At 40.0% G+C, this 21,462-nt stretch overlaps 1 long non-coding RNA gene across 1 annotated transcript; it reads left to right on the top strand.

Moving 5' to 3' along the window:
* Nucleotides 1-1,854: 1,854 nt before the first annotated feature.
* On the top strand, nt 1,855-20,291 carry LOC120737665. The gene is made up of 3 exons (XR_005696803.1): nt 1,855-2,693; nt 8,805-8,807; nt 20,281-20,291. It is a non-coding gene; the product is annotated as an uncharacterized LOC120737665 (long non-coding RNA).
* The last annotated feature ends 1,171 nt before the right edge of the window (nt 20,292-21,462 follow it).

Here is a 21,462-nt window from a genome sequence, read left to right as displayed (position 1 = left end):
TCTGCATGAATTTGGCTTTTTCTCATCAGTGTGACAGCTGGACAAAATCCACAGTCTTATATTCATGTCAAACACAATGGAAATGAGGTTTCAGTAGTCTGAATCAGACAAATAAATAAATAAATGTTGGCATGTGCATCAGGTTTGATATTTTTAGCAACACAAATCTCACAGCACTCATTTCTAAATGCATTTCTTAGTTGGAAAGGACAAGCATTTTAAATATTGGACATAATCCTTTACCAGCATTTTCTTCTCTTTCTTCTTTCTGTTTTTTTTCCTTGCATACATCCACAAAAAATCCACTAGTGTAAAGACAGAAGCAGCAAACTTCCAGTCCTCTGTCTCCCCCTCCAAGATTGCCACATTTTCTTCTGGATGCTCATCACAGCTCCACAAAGAAATACTGAATACTGAAACCTGGCATTACGTCTTTCATTTAATAAAGACTAGCTTTTCCTAACAGCTCTTCCAGCTTCATTGCTTTAAGAAGGGATCTCTTTAAAGCAAGTATGAAGAGAAAAAGAATAACAGCAGCCAAATGCGATGCTTAAAGGCAGACTTTTAATTTAATCCCAAACCAGACCTGCCTGTGAATGTTAAGTTTTACTGAACGGTCTGTCACTGGCCATGTGGTGTGAGTCATTTGACACTAACTGATAAGTTTGTTTTAAACATGAAAGATCTAGCCTTTGGGGTAACGTGATACTTAGTGTAAAAAGATTATTCACAGCTTTAAGTTTTGTAAGTTTTGCCAGGCAGATTTGGGGATTTTAATACTGCAGAATGAATAGGTGTGTAATTATGCTTCTTTTATTTTTCACATGGACATCTGGCCCGGCCACGGCCTTTGTGGATGACATTTATGTAGTTAAAGTGAAATCTGAGCGCTAGAAGCCCGCTCTGACAAGACTCGAGCGAGAGGTTTCTGCCTCCTCCGTGTTTGATCGGCTTGTTTAAAATCCCTCAGCACACGGAGCAAAGGTGCCAGAATTCTCCTGACATTTTGGTTTGATGACTGACAGCAGACTGGCAATGTTGCCCAGTTAATGAGATTTATCCAGAAAGGCCAATCTGCTGATCCGCAGCGATGCAGTGGCATTTCTCTCACTATAGATTGATCGATAAGTGGCCAGACCTTCCCCTAAAGGCTAAACATTAAAACGAAAACACAGCAAATGTTGACTTTAGATGAAACTGCTCACTGGATCAAAACAACCTTTTTTCTCCTCTTCCTCCCAACAGACTGGGTTAAATGCTTGAAATATTCACAAAAATTAAAATGCAAATGTAAAATGCTCTATTATAATCTGAGGTCTGCTGTGTGTTGTTCTTCCAAATCAGTGTGGAGCTGTATCAGATGAAAAAGATAAAAACATTTTAAACTACTGAATTGTCTCCTACGTAAAATTGAGCTGCTGTGCTGAACTTCTCATTGAATTTAAATAGTGCGAGGAGTATTTAAGTGTTTTATTAATATTATGCATATGAGCAGATTTAATATGCACACAGAGGCTGTATACTTGTTTGCTCAACGAGAGCCAGCTGTGCAGATATCTTCTATATGCTAGCTAGCAGACGCAGCACATGAAAAAATAGAAACGATCTGCTTGTTCACTGCATTTTCATTTTCTTTCACACTCAAAAAAAGCTTCACTATTATTAACAAACTAAAAACAAATTAATTGTGATGTTCTTGTACATATTTGATTGGGTTTTAGAGTAAATCTTTGGGGCAGTTAGCTTTGCAGACAGCAGTATGACACTCTACACACTTACACATAGTAGATATACAACATACAGACAACCAGAACCACATTTGCTGTTTTCTACTAGTGCAGCACCCTCTGGGATGTCCTTTTTTATACACAGCTTTAAAAATGCACTTATTAATTTTCACTCCATAGTAAGGTTTTGTTGAGAGTGACCAGCATGGACAGCCCAGTCTGAGCAGTTTGGAGACAGAGTTAGAGAAACCGTTGAGACATGTGCAGAGGAGGGATAGTGGATATATTGGATGAAGCATGTTGAATATAGAGCTGTCAGGCAGGAGGAAAATAGGAAGATGCAGAGAAGATTTATGGATAGTGAAGGAGGACATGCAGATGGCTGGTGTGACATTAGAGTTATGACAACCCACGACCTCATGTTAGTATTTGTTGTTGTTGTTGTCTGCTTTTTGTTTTCCCATTTTCCAAGGAAAACGATTTCACCTGAGATACGAGACGGTTTCCTCCCAGGACGTCTCTCTCCTCCTAGAAGACCGTTTTTCATTTGCTTGGGTCGACTGTGTTACAGTTATTCTTAGTTTATGCCACTTTGTTTGTCTTTTTACTCATTATTAATATATTGTGTGAGGTAAAAAACACAAGTGTATATCTCTCCTGCACAGCCATTGGCATCCCTCTGATTTTGCATCTTTAAATTTAAAATTTGCATTTGCAAATTTACAGAAAGTGGATCTTGATGACTTACAGCAGGGGTGTGGGGAACTCCAGGCCTCAAGGGATGGTGTCCTGGAGGCTTTCGATGTGTCCTTGATCCAACACAGCTGATTTAAATGGCTAAATTAACTCCTCAACATGTCTTGAAGTTCTCTAGATGCCTGCTAATGAACTACTGATTTGATTCAGGTGTGTTGACCCAGGGTGAGATCTAAAACCTGCAGGACACCGGCCCTCGAGGCCTGGAGTGTCCCACCCCTGACTTACAGTAATCCCTTGTGTAGTTTCTGGCTGAAAGTCTGTTAAGCTGCCTGTGTCTTGTCTGCTGTACTCAGGGGCACCTTCAAAATTTTTTGTCAGCAGGAATAAATTTGACACCAGAATATTTGATCAGAATTAAACAGTGTAGAAAACGCTGGGAGTAATTTTCAGGGACTCATAGATGTTTCACATTAAGTATGAAAATGCACAAGAGTTTAAACATAACTTTTCAGTTAATATCTCTTTTTGAAAACTGGCAAAACAACTATTTAAATTGCTTCATATTTAAATATTTAAATAGGCTGAAGACATACTGCCTAAAATAAAAGTTCTCATTATACGCGCTTGCATTGTATTAATATTTCAGTGAGGGGCACAGCTCTGCACATACCTTAGAGTTTTAAATAGTATATTCCAATTAGGATTTTCCTTTTGCCCTGTTCCCCAACACATTTAATTCCTCCTTAAATATTTCTAGTTCGCACATCAGTGGCTGAAGAGTTGAATATGAGAGCTTCTTCCACTGTTCTGGCTGGCTCGAGCGCTGAAACATTAGTGCTTTCTCCTCTTCGTTTCACCCCTGAGGTTCTCTTTGTCAAGCTGACCGGGGCTGAAGAGGTGGGCGTGAATGTTGACACCGCTGTCATCTTTTGGCTGCAGCCTCTTCTCCACGGCTCTTAGCAGCGCCCAACATTAAGTTCTGTGTTAAAACGGCACAGGGGTCTATCAGAGAGCGACATTGCTGTTTAGAGAAGAAATGTGGCGTGAAAAAATGAACTGTTTAGAGATTTCAACAGCTGCTCGTATACAGAGAATGTGTCGTGGTGTTTCAGATGGCAAATGTTATAAATGTCTGCTGGCTGGAGCCGTGACACAGATCAGTGCTGAAAGTCAGACTCACATCAGCATCGGCTCGCTCTGTGTGTGTGCGCGCGCGTTTGTCGTGGCAGGCATTAATCCAAAAACTGTTTCTCCAACTTGCCTGAGGGTGCAGCTGTCTCCATCAAGGGCAAATAGAGGCAAATAATAGAGCAGATTAGCATAAAGTGTCAAGACTCAGCTCAGGGATTTGTCTCCAGACTGCTCCTGCACACTTCTCCTGGCAAATATTCACTGCATAAAAAAACACTCCTCCCAAACTTAGGTCTTCAAGGCTGAACGTTTGTTTTTGTTTTATTTTGCTTTTCAGAGACAGTAGGAGCAACGACACCTCCTTTTGAAATGTTTAACCCGTAATTCTTTTAAATCATTTTATCAGTTTGTTCCTTATGATATGATTTTTTTTTCACAATCTAAATGTTTTGGGGACTCATGTACACAATTCTGCCTTCTGCAGTTTTAATAAACTGAATTATTTGTTCACTTAATATTTGCCATTGTTCCTAAATTAAGATAACACACAGAATCCAGTGGGGCTACTCTCTCTGTCATTGCAAATGCAAAGGACTCCAGTGTTGCTTTTATCATCTGCACGGGACGTTATCGTTATTGATCTTCTGCACCTGAGACAGCTGAGGCACGCCCTGCCACGTCTTAGTTGTTTTTAATCATTGCTGGTCTCTGCACAGCCACGGTGAGAGCTTGGTTCACATTACCAGCTGTAAGTCAGTCTGGGCAGACAGGCCGAGCCTTTGTCACTAATGCTGTTCATAATATTTACATAATATTTCTAGGTGCTGTCTAGGTGTCATCTCTGCTTTTTCATTGGCCTCCATCGTGACCTCCAGCTTGGACTGAAGTGGTTTGCAGCTGATTGTGGTGCAGATGGGATGAGAATTAGCACCTCCAAGTCTGAATCTGTGGTTCTCAGCTGGAGTAGGATGGAGTGGCCAGTCCAGGTCAGTGAAGGCATGGAGGAGCTTAAGTATCGGTCTGTTGCGGTGAAGAGAGCTGACCCCGAAGGTGTCGATTTATAAGTCGATCTACGTGCTGACACTCGCCTGTGCTCACAAGCTCCAGGTAGTAACTGAAAAAATGACTCTGTGGACATTACTTTCACAACTAACAATACTTTAAAAAGAAATACTTTTTGTTGTTTTTATTATTTTGTTACTATAATTGCTTCTTACTGTAAATTATTCTCGAGGTCCCCAGGTGCCTCAGTCAAACATCCACGTGTGTAAAACATGTTGATTAAATAAAAGCTGTCGATCGCAGCAGCATCCCGGCACACACCATGCTTGGTTGGATCAGTGAGCTTCCTGTTCCACGGGGACACTGTCGAGCAAAAGCAGGACGAATGTCACGGTGTGATTTGTTACATGCTCGGTTGAGTTTGTCCACCGTGTCAGAGTCGAGATTCACTGCTATGCCTGATTGCTTTCAACAAGTTCCACTTCTCCAGTCATTTGATGTTGACAAGTTCCAGTGGAAAGCATCACACGCTTTGATTTCTGGACGTATTTGCATAATGGCTGATCTCTCTGTCGTGAAGGACCTGTTGAGGAATATCTGTGAGGACCTTGCAAAGGAGAAAAACTCAACCAAACTTTAAAAATGGATCTGTTTGTATGAGCACTTGTCCTGGTTTCTGTTACAATCAGCATGAGTTTGAAACATGTGCAAACATGTAACTGGGAACACAATATTTAAGGCAAAAACAGAGTTTGCACAATTGTAACAAGCTTGAAAGTTGATATTTCTTAAACACAACAACTCTCTTATGTAAACTTCTTGCAGCAGTTCTCAGGAGTAGTTCTCCAGGGCTCCTGATTTTCCTTTCTTATGGGAAGAGAAATCAACTTGACAGCCACTTTTCCATCGAGACCACTACTGATGAGGCTTCAGCAAACAGTAGTTCGATCAACTGAAAGGGCCAGACGAATCTCTCAGGTCCTGTAACGTAGTTTCTGCCCATTAAGGACATGAGTGTCAGATACTGTTCATGTGCTGTAGATTTTATAGATAAATATAAATGTAGATTTAGGCCTGCCACTTCTTTTGTCCTCTGATATCTCCACTCTCCTCACATTTTTAAGGACTGAGGTATGACAAGGTTTCCACTGAAAACTCTTTGGGAATCACCTCGTTGATTCAAAAATACTATTTTATGCCTGTAAAAACGTGTTGTTGTTGTTGGCATATTTTGTGGATTCAACAAAAACAAAAAAAGGGAACAAGTGATATGTTTCTCTTGACAGGATGTGAGCAGCAAAGTGCCAGCAGACAGAATTTAAAACTGGTCCTTTGATGAGCTGTCTGTTATGTGTAGCGATAACACTGGTTCAGCACTTGAGTTAGGTGCCTTTTCTGTGCTTGAATAATTCATAGGTCAGTGTTAAATGTCTTAAACGGACAAACAAAAAAAAAAGCCCTCTGAAAATGATCAAGTACGTGGACTGGAATGAAAATGAGTGACAATATCCAAAGAAAACTTTGAAAGAGCTTCAGAAAGCCTGGGGAGACCGGTCAAGACCAAAGTCTGGCTGCTTGAAAGCAAAATATAAAAAGTGAGAAGTAGCTCAGTATTTGTGTAGTACTTTATATAATAATCGTGAATTAGTAGATTTTGTGTGTTTGTGTGTATGTCACAAACTGTTGTAAGGTTGTTACAGTGTTTCACTTTTTTTTCCAGTAAGACAAAAATTGTGTTGGTGAAGCCAGATAAGGCGACAAGTTGTTTATCTGTTAGGACGGAGGAGCCATGATGGTAGAGACAATAGATGTTTATGTGAGCTGAGCTTCTTTAGAAGGAAAGGACAGTGTTTTTCTTCCCTTTTCCACCACTAATCACTGCTTAACTCAAACCTGCCAGAAAGCAAAACAACAGTCCTGGACATCACTGCAATGTGAATTACAGTGAGGGAATCCTTTACCTCCATGTAATACAAGTTAACAGGTTTAACTGTGGAGATGAGAACAATGCTGGGATGCTGCAGGATTGAAGAGATAGGAGGGAAAAAAGCAGAGATGCAGAGAGAGAGAGAGGCATTCACTCTAAGTTATGTAAATTTCCAGAAGCTGTTCCCAGTAATCATTTCCATTGTAGATTGTGGTGTAATTGTGCTGCTGTTTTGCTGCTGATAAACCTTTGGAAGAGTCCAGTCTCCATTGGATTCTATCAGGAGGGTGTCAGACAGAAAGTCTTGGCTCCACCAGGAACCAGGAGGGGTTTTTGCCACAGTAGCAGTAGTTTTTCTTCTTTGTCCCAACACTGACAACACGCAAAGAGAAGACAGAAGTAACAGGCAGAGAGGGATATCGACACCTTGTTGTCATCATACGTACATGCAGCTCGTTTGGAGTTCTTATCTGCAGCAGCTGGTGGTGCAGAGAGTACACAGCCTCTTAGTTTTGATGGTCCAAGTGGAAATAAAAACCACTGACTGAAGAACTAATCAGGATTTTGTTTGTGTCAGTGGACCATCAAAAACTTTTCAGTTTCCTCCACAGCCATTTAAAATTTCACCACTAAAATTCTTTACAGAGGCAGTGCTGAAAAGAGTTATATGTATATTTATATATGTATATGTATGTGTGTGTGTGTGTGTGTGTGTGTGTGTGTGTGTGTGTGTGTGTGTGTGTGTGTGTGTGTGTGTGTGTGTGTATATAGATGGTTATTTTTTACCTGGAATATTTCTAGGTTCATATATTTGACTGTTGTGTGAGGGATGTGACCACTATGTGAGTCAGGAACAGTTCTGAATATCATACACAGCAATGCCACAACACTGAAATTCATTCAGAAATAAAGGTATTCATTTAAACACACTTTAATTAATTCCAACTTAATATTTAATTGGCTGGTTATTTCAAAAACAGCATTGGGGACTGGATTGGACTCTGACATACCAAATATTCGAGGATTAGGGAAAGGTGCAAAAATGACCAACTTGTACTTCTGTCCTAAAACAGAAATAACATTCTCTTGCACCTATTACATTGCCTGGTAAAGCGTGCATTAAGAGATACACCTCAGAAGCAGAAGCTAGGAAAATACATGGCTTCTTCTCAAAACACCCATTTAGGGTGTACCTTCAGCAATGGCATAAAGCTAGACCCATCCAGAGGTGACGCTAAGCAAAAACATCTGGAGGAAAGAGCTGTCACACAACACCAATGACAGGTGACTTGTTGCTGGAATAAGAACCGGTCAACATCATGAAGGCAGACACCCAACAATGAGCCTCAGACACAGAGAACTGGAGAGCACCAGGGCCTAGCATGATCCATTCTAGCTGAAAAAGCACTCCGTGTGCACTTCACAGCAGAAATAAATGAACAGCTTAATTGGCTGGCAGGACAAGCCTGATCACGAAAGATCACCATTGAACTACTGTCGATTCATCTGCCTCTCAGCACTGTGGAAGTTCCTCTCAGACATCAGTGCAACCAAGCTGAATAGGTGCCTGGGTCAAAACATGAGCACACCACAACCAGAGGCTCAAAGCACCAGCTACTGGTTTAGAGCAGTACACAAACAGAGCAGGAAGTAATCCTTGGTGCAAGTATAACGATGGCTCAAAGCTCAGTCTAGTACTGGAAGACTCCAAGACTATCAGTTTTAAGAAACTGTTGTTCTCCATGGACCTGAAACTCTTCAGCCAACTCATCTCAATGTCAGATCTGGTCAAAGACTCAAGATTAAAGTGGGCATTAGCTACATCCTGTACATGGGTAAGACAAGAACCTGTACACAAACAGCAAGTGAGACATCAACTCACCTGGACCTACAGTACAGACATCAGGATGGAAATTAGACTTGCTATCTGTGGCACTCTGGTGGCAAAGACAATCTGGAGCGAAGGAGTGGCAGGATAGGATACATACAGACATATAGGACAGTTACAAGTACCTGCATATCCCACAGTTCAATGATAAAAGCACAAGGAGGTCAGCTGTAGTCAAATACTGCCAGAGGGTAAGACATGTAAGGAGAAACCAGTTCAGTAGTAGCATTAAAATTCAAGCCTTCATCATCAACAGCTATGCCCTACCAGTCATCAAATACCCAGCTGAAATAATAAGACAGCTTCATCAGGTGAACGATCCCACTGATGTCGAGATGTGAAAGCTCCTCACAGCAGAGGGTTCCACCCAAAGTCCAGCTGAGGCATGCTGAAGCACTTTGAGCATCGACAAGAAAAAAGGAGAGGTTAGTGAGTGTCCATCCAGGATGCATACATCAGGATTTGCCCTGAGCTTGAGGAAGACACACATACCAGCCTTATGTGTTCTATATATTCACTAAAAGATTAATTAGTTAGAAAGTGTGTTAAAAAACAACGATTATAAATAAAGGTTCCTAAATTCACTACAGTGAACCATCCTCTGTCATTTTTAATCCAATGTGCTTTAATCAGCAGTTTTGAAGGAAAATCCTGCTCTCTAAATGACTTCCTCTCCTTTCTGTTTGCTCAGCCGTAGAGCAGAGGACAGAGCCGTTTGATGACTTTCAGCCACTCAGGGTGAAAATTGGTAATTACTCTTCAGGACTGTAAAAAGACATTCAGTGAAGCAAAAGCAGCACCTTTAAAAATAAAAATTCAGACTCTCGGTGTTTAAGTAAGAATCCTTTATTTTACTTGCAGCATTATACTAACGAAAGGATAAATAAAATACTTTTTGTGGTCACAAAACCAAGTCCATGAAAATGCAGCTTAAATGAATTTAAAGCTGTTATGTGCTTTCCTGCTTGTTCACTTCTGTTAAGACAGTAAGAACAAGGCAAGGTGACAAACAAGGACCAGCACAAAAGCAAATGACTCTCATTTCATATTAATCTCATAACTATCATCAAGTAAAATAATCAGTGACTAATGGACCATCTGTGCACTAAACAATTGAAGTGCAGCAGCTTCACGCATAAAAAGGAAAGCTCCAAATGAACTTGCTGTGACTGTGGACGTCCGTCTCCCCGAGGACTCTTTATCTCCTGGAGCTGAATATTGAGAGAAAACAAACAAAACAAAACAAAACTCCTCAAAAGGTTTTGTTAACATTTTCCCAACACCCAAAAGTCCAAGGTCATTTCATCGCAGCAGCAACAATAAGATGAGAAGGTGTTTCTGTCCAGTGGGACAAGGATTTGTTCAGTGACTGGAACTTATCGAGGTGAATGGACGTCCTTGGCTAAACTCCAGCTTCAGTGTCTGAGCAGAGAGGATGAGCAGCAAAGCTGTGAAAACTCTGGGTGGATAAAAAGTCTCCAGAGATTGTCAGGATTTATATGTGCCTTGTGTTGCTGTAACTGTAGTTAATAATAATTCAAAAATCCTCATAATTTCAGATCACTTTCATCTATACTGAATGTCTTTTAGGAGCAGTGAAATCAGTCTCTTCACATTTCAGCTGCAGCAGACTGAATCTGTAACTTTGAGGAACAGAAGGACGCCAACACGTCCCAGACCCGATGTCTGCCTGAAGGAAGCTGGAGGCATGTCACTGTTTACCGCAGTTGGAAATCATCAACTTATTATTACATAATATTTATAGCTGCATTCTGTAACACTATGCATTTCAGTCACACCTTTACAGCCAAAGGAATATTTTTATTTCCATCTTCTGTAACTCTTATTTGATGGCATCTTCACCCTTTTCAGAATCAGAATAAGCTTTTTCTTTGCTCTCAGAGTAAACAGAAGACAGTACAGATAATAGCAACATGACACTCACACTAACAACACAGAGACCTTTTTAGGGTTCTGTACAGTATCTTAGCTGCTCCTATTCCGGTCAAAGACCAGCTTCTAACGCTGCTTTTACCACTGGGTCCACTTTGTTTTTTTTATTCCACATCTGCTACAGTTGTTCCTTCAGCTCGTTGTACTTCTCTACTTTGTGCTCCTTCTTCCTGATGTTGCAGTCTACTGGATGACCAATCCCGTGCAGAGGTTTGGTCATAGTTCCTCTTACTGTTCCTCATCACTGTCTGTCTTCAGCTGCCCGAGGGGGAGCCGTCTTCCTGATGTATTCGTGGATGCTTCATGTTTCACCCTGAACTGTGGTTCTGACACTCACTAATCCCCACTCTCCGTCTTCCTGCTGCTCATAGAGCCTCAGGGTGCTGGACTTCAGGTGGAGAGCTCCCCGGATTGCAAGGAGTTTTCGTGTGTTAACATCAGTGTTGTCTATTCCTTCCTGTGCCCATCTTACAACCTTTTGTACAATTACAATTTTCATTTTCCTCAGACTAAAGCCTTTTTGGGGGAAACAGCAGAAATCCCCTCAAATAGGAAAACAGAATAAAGCCATTAACCTGCACAGTTACATTACCCACCCAACATAAACTGAACACTTAAAGTTAGTTTACGATCACCAGATATTAATGCTTTATTTCATACCACCAGTTGTACATCTTTCCCCATGAAGGAATTGATCTTTAACTGTGAATTCGCAGCATAGTTCCTGTGTGGGTGGGGGGGGAGATATTTGTTATTGAAAACATTTACACAGCACTCAGTTCCAGTTAATTAACTCCAGCTAATTGCTGGTGTAACCCTTCATAGTCAGTGCACAGTTGGTCTGCAGAACATGCAGATGTCTGCAAGCAAACACGCTATTCAACATAAACAACATTTCCAGTCATGAGTCATATAAATCTTTTCTCATGGCTTAAATTCATTAATCCTTGTGAGCACATTTTTTGGGAATTAGAACAAAATTCAACAAGACCGGCTGAACAGCTAACTAAAGGGCTTAAAACCTGCTAAAACCTTTCCCTTTGTTATTACTAAATAACAATTTATTCAAGGACAGTTTAGAAATGTGGGCCTGTAGCATGAAGTGCCACCCATGTGATTTATCTGTTGTCAACACTGATCAAACAAGCAAAATGTCTTTATATTGGACTTTTTAAAGGGATTTGTCACAAAAAAATACCTAAAAAACATATTATAATGGACTTAAAACGCAAAAATTTAAAACAGCATGCAAATTGAAAGCAATAAAAAAAAGAAATGAATGAAACAATGCTAGGATGTAAATCAATAAACTAACTGAAGAATTGAAAATAAGTAATTGCGGACAAAATAGTAAGACTGGAGTAGAAAAAAAGAATAATTCAGCACACCTAAAAGCAGGGCTGCTGCAACTAGTGTCACCCAAATCTGTGTTCAATCAGAGGCTTTTAACCGTCTTCAAAAACATCCACGGGATTGGCAAATCTTAGAGATGCAGGCAGAGTATTACACAGTTCAGGGGACTGAAAAGCCCAATCACACTGAGACCTTAGGCGTGTGTAAAAATCTCTGGGACTGACAGTAAGTTTATTAGACTTAAGCAAGCAAGATGAAGAGTGATTATGAAGGAGATCAGCCACGTATGCAGGAACCCGACTATGAAATGCTCAGCGTGTAAGGGGAAGAATTTTAAACTGGATCCTGAAGTCAACTGGGAGCCAGCGAAGGGGGGAAGGTAATACAGTTTGACATAGTAAGGAGCCTGAACTGATCCAGGCACGACGACGCCTACAGGAGGTCATAAACAACAGACTATATTCACTGTGACCACACTCTTTATTATCCGTGAAGAAATTATCTGAGAGGAAACGCTTTGGATTATCAGTGCCAGACATCAGAGGTGCACTGACAAATAACACCAGATGCCATCACTCTCCACCAAACAGACAGGATAAACTCTCCAGCAGGAGGATTGGCAGGATTAGCGCTCTGGATGGTGGAGCTTTCTAGGTACTGTTTTGTTTCTGCAGTATAAATGAATAACTGTGACACCGTCCACTTGTAGGAGCTGCTTGGCCATACAAACCCATGCCACGAAGCTCCCAGCGCAAAAATATCTGTGCTGATGTTAATGGCAGACGAGACAGAAGACAGAGGGTTCCCAGCCGACTGGTGGATTCAAACGCAGCTGTCACTGCTGTGTTAACCACTGTGCCATTGCACTGTGCAGACTTAGAGTCATTGTTTTTATTATCTTAATTTTCTGTGTAAGATTTCTTCCAAGCGTCGGCTTAAAAAACAGAGTAACAAAAATGACGGTGGGTGAGCTGAAGCGCTCCAGTCAGACTGTGGAAGTTAAGTAAAGACTCTGCTGACTTCTGGATCATGCAAACCCACTCTAGTACATTTCAAGAATAAAAATGAGGAGTTGTTAATTAACACAGTAAGAGGTCCCCTTTAAGGCAGATAAATTATTAAAAACATGCAGAAAACCAACAACGTTTGCCAGAAAATGTATTAAGCTTTCTCTTATAAGAAATGCTCAACTTTACAGTAACGACAGTCACATAGTCAATGAGAGTTTTATCACTGGCAGCCACACAGACTTGTAGAAGTTCAGTGAGTCGAAGCGGCTCTCTGTGGGGTTTTGCTTCCTACTGGGAATACATGTTCTACTAAATGTATGCACACCGAGTACGTTAAGAAACTGAACAAAAGCTTTTGTTCTTTATTCTCCTTCAGCACCATTTCCTAATTCATGCTCTTAATTTTCCCTGAAGGAGATTTAAAACACGAACAAATAATTAAAGCACGTGAAAAGAAAAGGGAGAGGAGGGCAAGAAGCGAGAGGAATAAGTAGAATAGAAATGAGGACAAAGAGAGAAAATGACACTCGAGGGGGTAAAAAGTGCACAGCAGGAGGTGTCGAGGAAGAGAAGAAGCAGCGTGTTGACTCCCGCCCTCTCATTATAAAGGTCATTAGTGGTTCCCCTCCTCCGGCTGCTGATTAATAACATCATTTAGATCAAAATGCCGCTTAACTCAAGACCTCTGAATTATAGTTTAGAGAAAATAAGGTCATCAGAGACAGAGGCCGAGAGTTACGAGGTAGTTCTCTTTCTGCAGTGAGCACAACTTTCTGCTCTTGAATAAAAACGCTTTTATCTTCCAACAGTGAGATTTAGATTTAGTCTGGAGCTACATACTTACAAATGTAAAGACTGTCTTATATCAAAAGGAGCCTTTGCCCCTCTTTGTATCACCTCTGCTATCTGATCTGGAACCAGTTGCTGATGAGGAGAAACTGAAATTCATAAAAACTTGGACTAATTCCCACCTAGCTTCAGTTTGATTATTTATCCAATATGACCCCTTTCACATCCTTCTGTTTAATTTCATAAACCTGGCAACACATTTGACTCTTTTCCCCCTGTCTCATTCATCAGTTCACCTGGCTTAGTTTAAATTTTTATTTCTCCTCTTGGCACTGTTCATTATGTGTGTAATTGTCCTGTTTCTTTATTGGCTGACTTTGCCTGCAGCTCAGAGAGAAAAACAGAGCTGCAGCTGGGTGGTTAATGAAGGCGGAGGAGAGCCACAGACCGAAGGTTCAGGAGACAAATTGCTGTTACTGTACCTGGTTCGCTGATGATGTCAAAGACAAATGCTTCCTTCACAGCACTGGCAGTATCTTTAAATAAAAATGTCACAGTGCTGTCATCTTTGACATGGATCCATGTATTTTGTGATGCCACAAAGTATAAAATTACAAAAATGGACACATCACCTGTTAGTGAAAGAAAAACACAGGAGTTAAGAATATAAATGTCTTGCTGAAACAGAAAATAGATGCAGCAAGCAGCAGTGTGTGTTTAAGTATTAAGGTTTGTCATTTAATCTATTTTCATAATCTGTTGCTCTATAAGAGAAGCAGAAAACAAACAATCCCAGATGCCAAGATGAATTCATAAACTGTCCTAAAAATCAGAATACTCAGAAAACTGTATTAATCCCCAAGGAAATGATGTGGTTACAGTTGCTTTAAGACAATAAGAACAGTAACATCCATCCATCCATCCATTCGCTTCCGCTTATCCTTTTCAGGGTCGCGGGGGGCGCTGGAGCCTATCCCAGCTGTCATAGGGCGAGAGGCAGGGTACACCCTGGACAGGTCGCCAGTCTGTTGCAGGGCAAGAACAGTAACAGGCTGAACTAAATTAAAAAACACAATATAATACAAAGTTCCAAACTATAAGAAATATGTACAAATAGCTCGATTATAAATATCCAGTATGTTACAATGATTATGATTATATGATAGACATTTTACTCTAAAATGTCAACTGTAAAACTATTATTGGTTATTTGTTAATTTACTGTGAAGCATGTGCAAAAGGGTGTAACTATTGCACTTTGTACTGTGCCTCAGATGGAGGAGTTGTACAGGGAGAGGCATTTGTAGTTCTCCACAATGTCCACAACAACACCCTGGATTAAAACAGGGTTAAAACAAATATTGTCGTGTGAGGTGAGTGTGTGGCAGGTAGAGGGTGCAAAGTGCAAGACTGAACCAACAGAAGTGAACTAAAAGTCACAGATTTATTTAATGCTGGAAAAACATCAGGGAAAAACAGCTGACCAACCAGGGAGGGAGCTGCCGACAACATATACACAGAGGAGATGAGGCAAAGTGGACACACCTGGGAAACACAGCTGAACAGAATCTGACAAGACAGGGGAAGCAAAACTGAACATCATACACACAGACAGGAGACTTTCAAAATAAAACAGGAAATAACACACGTTGAGCCTCAGACTGAGACACTTGAACTAGACTTGGGGGCTGTTTCTCAATACTCAAGTCCGTACTTGTGTTCTTGCTATTTCGCACTTCACAAGTTCACGCAGGAGTCCGGACTTCCCGAGACGGGAGAACGCAGCACATGAGTGTGCTTGAGTGCCTTTGATGACATCGCAACTCAGTGTTTTTACTACTACTAACCGCTCTTACTACAAATGTGATAAATATTTGCTATGGAAATTGCAGATAATACATGTAATTACCAGATTTCTTTAAGAAAAAAAAATAGATACATATGATCTGTTTCACTGTGTCTAATCAGCTTAATACAGTAAAGCACCAACAATCAGCACATGACTGAAACACAAACTTCATCTCTCTTAACAAAAAAATATACACGTATACACTGCTCATGCTGCTTATTGAATAAAAACAAACAGGTCAGATGTTAAACTGCTTTTATTTATATTTTAGTAGACACTTTAAATTTACGATGGACAGCTGGTGTTTGGAAAAGAATTCAGAATCTGCAGGTATCAACATGCCACTCCAGATGTTTCCGCTCCCCGTGAAAATGTTTGCTCCTGGACTAAAATAGATTTATTTCAGAGTAAGCCATTAAAATAAGAACAGCACATTTTTTACATCAGGGAATAAAGACGAACAAAAGACTCATTTCAACAGACATCTCAGAAAATGTCGGAGCTGCACATAGGCGATGTCTCGATAATTCAAGCCGATATTTGAAGTTTACATGCCCACATTGTTGCCTGGAAATATCTTAAAAGTTTATTTTGTTTCACAGAAAGAGTAATATTTCAAACTTTACTTACAGTTTTAGCCACTTTCCTTTACTGATTTTGTGTTTCGGACTTGATGCGTATCTTGAATTGGAACAGTACTTGGAATGCGACATATCACAAATTCAGGAGTACACAGTAAATACGCATGTTTGAGAAATGGCTAGGGACAACAAGTACAAAATAACATGAAACAACAGGGAAAACAGACAGAACACAGAGAGAGCAGACAGATCTGGGAACAAGACCAGATAATAACTCAGATGCACTACAGAATACAAAACTCAAGACCAACTAATAAAGAGACTAAAACATAAAAATCTCTTAAATCCAAATGAATGAATCTCAAGACGATAACAAACTCAAACACTGGTCTGACGATGGAGGACCATGACAAATATCTACTCTTTTAAGGTGAGAGCAAAACTAGAAACTCAGAAACAAATGACAAACTAAATATATAACACTATATTAAATTTTGACAGATACATATGTTGAAAAGCCCAAGATCCCAACAGCATTTATACATGAATACACAAGGCTTGTGCATGAATGCTACTGGGGTCTTGGGCTTTTCAAATTATGCTACGGTGTGCATTTTAATTCCATGTAAACAAAAAAATAATTTAAAAAAATGCGCTTGCACTCTGCCAGAAGCCAGTTTTGTCTTTTCTGTCGCACCATGGAAACTGTATCATTTTGAGCATACCTGCTATTCATTAGATGGACAAAAGAGGGAAAATTGGAGTCCCACAGTGTGTGAGCTTTTGGTTTTTTTTTTGTTGTTGTTTTTTTCACATTTGTTGTTGACTTGTTTTCCGCCCCACAGCTGCTCCTGTTCTGTTGAAGATGTACGTGTATTTTTCTGGCTTTAAATTCCATCAATCATCGTTTCTTCCCAGCCTCATCCTCTTTCATCTCTTTGGAATTATTTTCCAGTGAAGTCCACACCAACATGGGTATTTGGTGTATTGTAGCTTAGCGTTATAAAGCACATGAATGTTTGCACTGAACCTCATTCTCACCATTTGTTGGTAAAGCATACGACACTCAGATCAAAGCGAATCCAAGAAGGCTGTAATGGCTGATTTAAACTCCTGCAGTGAATGTTTGAGTCTGTATGTGTGTGTGTGTGTGTGTGTGTGTGTGTGTGTCTGTGAATATGAACTTGTATTTTATTTCCTTGTAAAGTAGTAGTAATTTACATTTAATAAAATACACTACATAGAAAAAATTGACATTGTAGCCCCTATGAATAAACCTACATAAGTGGCAATGTCTTGTGTTTTAGATGCAGTCCATGACAGAAACAAAAAATGCTGGGACTTTTTTCCCACCAGAGGACATCTTTCAGTCCTCGTGTTTAAATGATGATGATTATTCTTTCACTGACAAATTAGAAAACTCTGTGAAAACTTGCATAGGAGGGATTGGTGGTACTAAATAGACTGCATCAAAGCATTGCACACTTACCATATCCAGGCAGTTGCACATCAATCTATGGCATGTGTTATGGTGTGGGTTGCAGTTTGGGGTTTCAATGGCGCTTGTGGTTATGATGGTGTCGATTTAACACATGGAGACGCACGATGAGGAAAAGTATTAGGGATGTACATAATTAGACATGTAGCTCATGTATTTCTGGCTCTGTGGTTTAACTAAATGCTTCACGATTTTCACAGGAGAGATGGTACATTTGTCTGTCACCTGTCATGCTAAATGTTATAGAACAGTTGGGAACTAAGTTACTGAAAACTGTAAAACTAAATTAAGAATAAAACACTGAAGCCAGCCTTTGTCGACTGGTAATTCTTGACAACTTTTATTCTCACAATCTAGTAAAGTATTTTTGATCAAGGCAGCTTTGAGTTTGATTTTCATTTCAGTTGAAGCTCACAAGCAGTGTTTAGACCTATAACTGTTATCAAACTGAAGGACTTAGAGATAGTTTTGTGTGCCGACTGCTTAAATTCACATCTTTAACCTGCAGGAATTCCTCTCTGAGAAAAGTTTAAGCTGGAACAAACTTTAGTCTGGGTCGGTTCTTTTGAAATTACAAGGTTACCTTTTCTTTGAAGTTTCGCACATTTCATTAAAAACCTGACTCTGGCCAGGTAAAAGAACCACCACTGCTTTCGAATGAAACGGGAACCACAGAGAGCTCAGAGTGTGCAGAGACAAGAGCTCTCCTCCTCCACATTTACAGTATCACCAGCGGCGTGCTGCAGGCATCCTGCTGAACTAATCTGAGCCAGAGATCAAGGCAGAGAAGGCAGGGGATGGAAAGACTGAGGCAGAGAAAGAGTGATCCAGACAGAGGAAGAATAGAAAAACAATGTGTTGCAGCAGGCTGAGAGAAACCCTTCACTTTGTATTAAAAGTCTGTTAAGCTCTGCTCTCACTCCTCATCTGAGATTCTCTCCTTTCCCTGCGCTCAGTTTAACGCCTCAGCAGTTATCAAATCATTAATTAAGCATGCTTCAAATCTACTCCCACAGAGCCCACATTGTGTGTGTGCGCCTGTGTGTGTGTGCGCGCATGTGTATGTGAGAGAGTGAGGGGTCTGCAGGCAAGCAGTGCTACCCTGCCGCCTTTTGAATGCAAATATGAAGACGCAAAGTCATCATGTTGTCAATGGTGTTAACTTCTCCACAGGGAAATTTTATTAGAGTTACCACTAAATTAAACACAACACGGCATCCCACGTCTCCATTAAAAGTAAAAAAAAAAATTACTTGATTACAATTACATGCAGAGATTGAACATTTCCTTTTCTAGAATTGTACTGAACTGAAACACATCGTCAATAACAGTTTGTTCCTTTATCTTTGAAATACATTCATCAGTCTGTAAAAGGTCATCCTGTCACTCTTTTACAGTTGTCCTTGTGGCTTTGCTTAGATATACCCTTACAGTGACGGAGATTCAATATACAGAGTGTGATGGATAAGTTATTTTCTCTTCATGTTACTGGACCCTGAAAAATTTGGTAAAAGTTGATTTATTTTAAAAATGTACACAGACATGGTGCCTCGGGGAAAAAATGGTCATTTATGGTCATTTGTCTAGTCTGGCTGCATATTACTAAAAGTGAGTAGTGAGAATAACACAGAGGATACAAGTTATAAAGAGCAGTACAAGTTGGTATAGAAGTTGGAAGCTGACTAAAAGTGGCCTTCCAAATAAGAATAGACTATTAATGGAGCCTAAGGAGGGACAAAGCAGACCATCCAATAACAAATGGTGGGTAATGGCTTTAATAATGAATGTCAGTGTTCCACAACAGAAATTAGCATATGCAAAAACTGATGTTTATGCAGTACATTCAATACAATCTAACAGAGACTTAAGTGGTAACAACAAGTCTCTTTATTGCCTTAAGAAAAAACAAACAAACATACTAATTCAATATCAGTTCCCTGGTGCTGGAAATCTGTCCCCAGAGATCTTCATTTGTTACATTCCTGTGCCCCATTCACTGCACTGTTATAGAAACACTGTTTTTTATTAAAACTGAACAACCGTTGAACACAAACCCTGAACTATAGTCAGTAATCGTTGTTTTCCTTCATGGCTTTGATGCAATTCTTAACTCACAGACATTGTCATCATTAACTCAGTTCTCAAAACAGTCAAGGCCTTTGTCATACCTCACTAAAACAATGAAAATCTCCATAGCATGTCCAAACATGCAGGGTCAGTCATGTAAATTCTCACTTTGTGACCAGTGAATAAAATCATTTTTTCACTGTTTTAAGGCATAGAAACAAAAAATGCTTTTATGTGTTGTTACGTTCTTAGTCTAGGCGTGTCTTGAACGCAAAAAAAAAAAAAAAAAAAAAAGGCCCACTCCCGCTCCACCAAAGCAAGAACCCAAACAATAGTATCTTCTAAAATGCTAAGCAGCCATTTATTCGCTTCAGCAGTGAGCAGTGCCAAAAATAACAAACAAAACTCCCTAATGGTCCCTACGCTTTCCTACACAGAATGAAAACCAAACAAAAGACAATTCACTTACCTAACTTTCTACATGAAAAACAGGAGAAAACTTAATCAACAAAAATGGCTTCTCATGCCTACTAGGCTGCTGCAGTGAACAATATATACAAGGTGAACAAAATACTCAATTGCTACTTTACAAATCTATTTACAGCTATTTACAAAATTAAGATACCAACACCAGACACATACACACACGGTTATACTTGCAAATCACTTTGTCAAAGAAACTCTACACAGCAACAAATCAAAACACAGGTTCTTTGTTGGATGGTGGCGGCTAGGAGAGAGGGGGCCAGGTGGCTGTCATCTGGTAGTTAAAAACTGGAGGTGATTATCCAATTATCCAATCCAAGGATAGGAAGAGACTCTGGATTTGGACTGTATGAAGTGGAGTGTGAGCATGTGTCCCAGCCCTGGACGTATCCTTGGAAGCCTTCTTCTCCGTGTCTCACTATATATATGTAAATATCACTGGTGTTGTAAATGAACGCACTTGTTTGCCTGCACAGTACAGTCCTGCCTTCTGAGTCCAGTACCAGCAAACGTGACAGTAATAACTCATCCCATCCACATCACAATAATCCTAATCTACCCCAAAATGATCAAAAAGCTACTAAATTGAAGTGTTCTTGTTAAAACAGCCTCGGAGTCTTTGTGCTTACCCGCCCAGAAGTTTTCTGTACTTAGATTAATCAAGTACATCAAGTTATTAAAGGAAACAAGTGTGCACAGCTATACTTTTATTACTTTATCATAGTTAACATTATCAGGCATATTTCACAGTCTCAGGCTGTCACTTTCCATTTCTCCATAATAAATGGATGTAGATGTAGGGATGTGGGGATTTACTTATGTGCACTGTATGTGTGAGTGTGTGCTAGAAAAGAAGGAGATGATGATGAAGAGAACATCTTCCCAATCAGAGTCTTTATAGAAGACTCTCCAACCGTTACTCAAAGCATCTCCTCTGTGAGTCAAACTGAAGATTTTTGTTTATAAAATGTAATCAGAGCCGCGCTTGAAGAGCTTTGATTGGACGAGCACAGAGGCTCTTCTTTCTCCAAGGACAGGAACTGAATGTTAAACTGCCTTCGAAGGACTCCGGCAGCCACTCAGGGGAAGGAGGATGAAGAGATAGAAGGAAATAATCTCACATACCACTGGGAACAAGTCCACATCTCCTAGTTTTTGTAAGCGACCATATAAAATGTGTGTGTGTGTGGGGGGACTCATGTTTGGAGTGTTGATGGGGGAGTCTGCTTCTAATGTGAGAGCTTTGTCACAGCTTGCTGATGAAATGGGAAGAAATGGAGATTAATGGATGCAGCTGAAGTAAAAAATAAAAATAACATTACCATACAATCATTACATACAGGTTCCAAAAAGGTCAGGACGCTGTGTAAAATGTAAGAGGTACATTTACAGTATTTTTCTTAAAATATAATACTTTTATTTAAAATATTGGTTAATTTAGAATTTGATGGGCTAGGGTCATAGAAAGCAGCTCAAAAGTTGGGGCAGCATCCTGTTAAGCA

This window comes from Simochromis diagramma, unplaced genomic scaffold (assembly GCF_900408965.1).
Source record: "Simochromis diagramma unplaced genomic scaffold, fSimDia1.1 OVJJ01000247.1, whole genome shotgun sequence".
Lineage (NCBI taxonomy): Eukaryota > Metazoa > Chordata > Actinopteri > Cichliformes > Cichlidae > Simochromis > Simochromis diagramma.
This window is presented reverse-complemented; position numbering and strand designations above follow the sequence as displayed.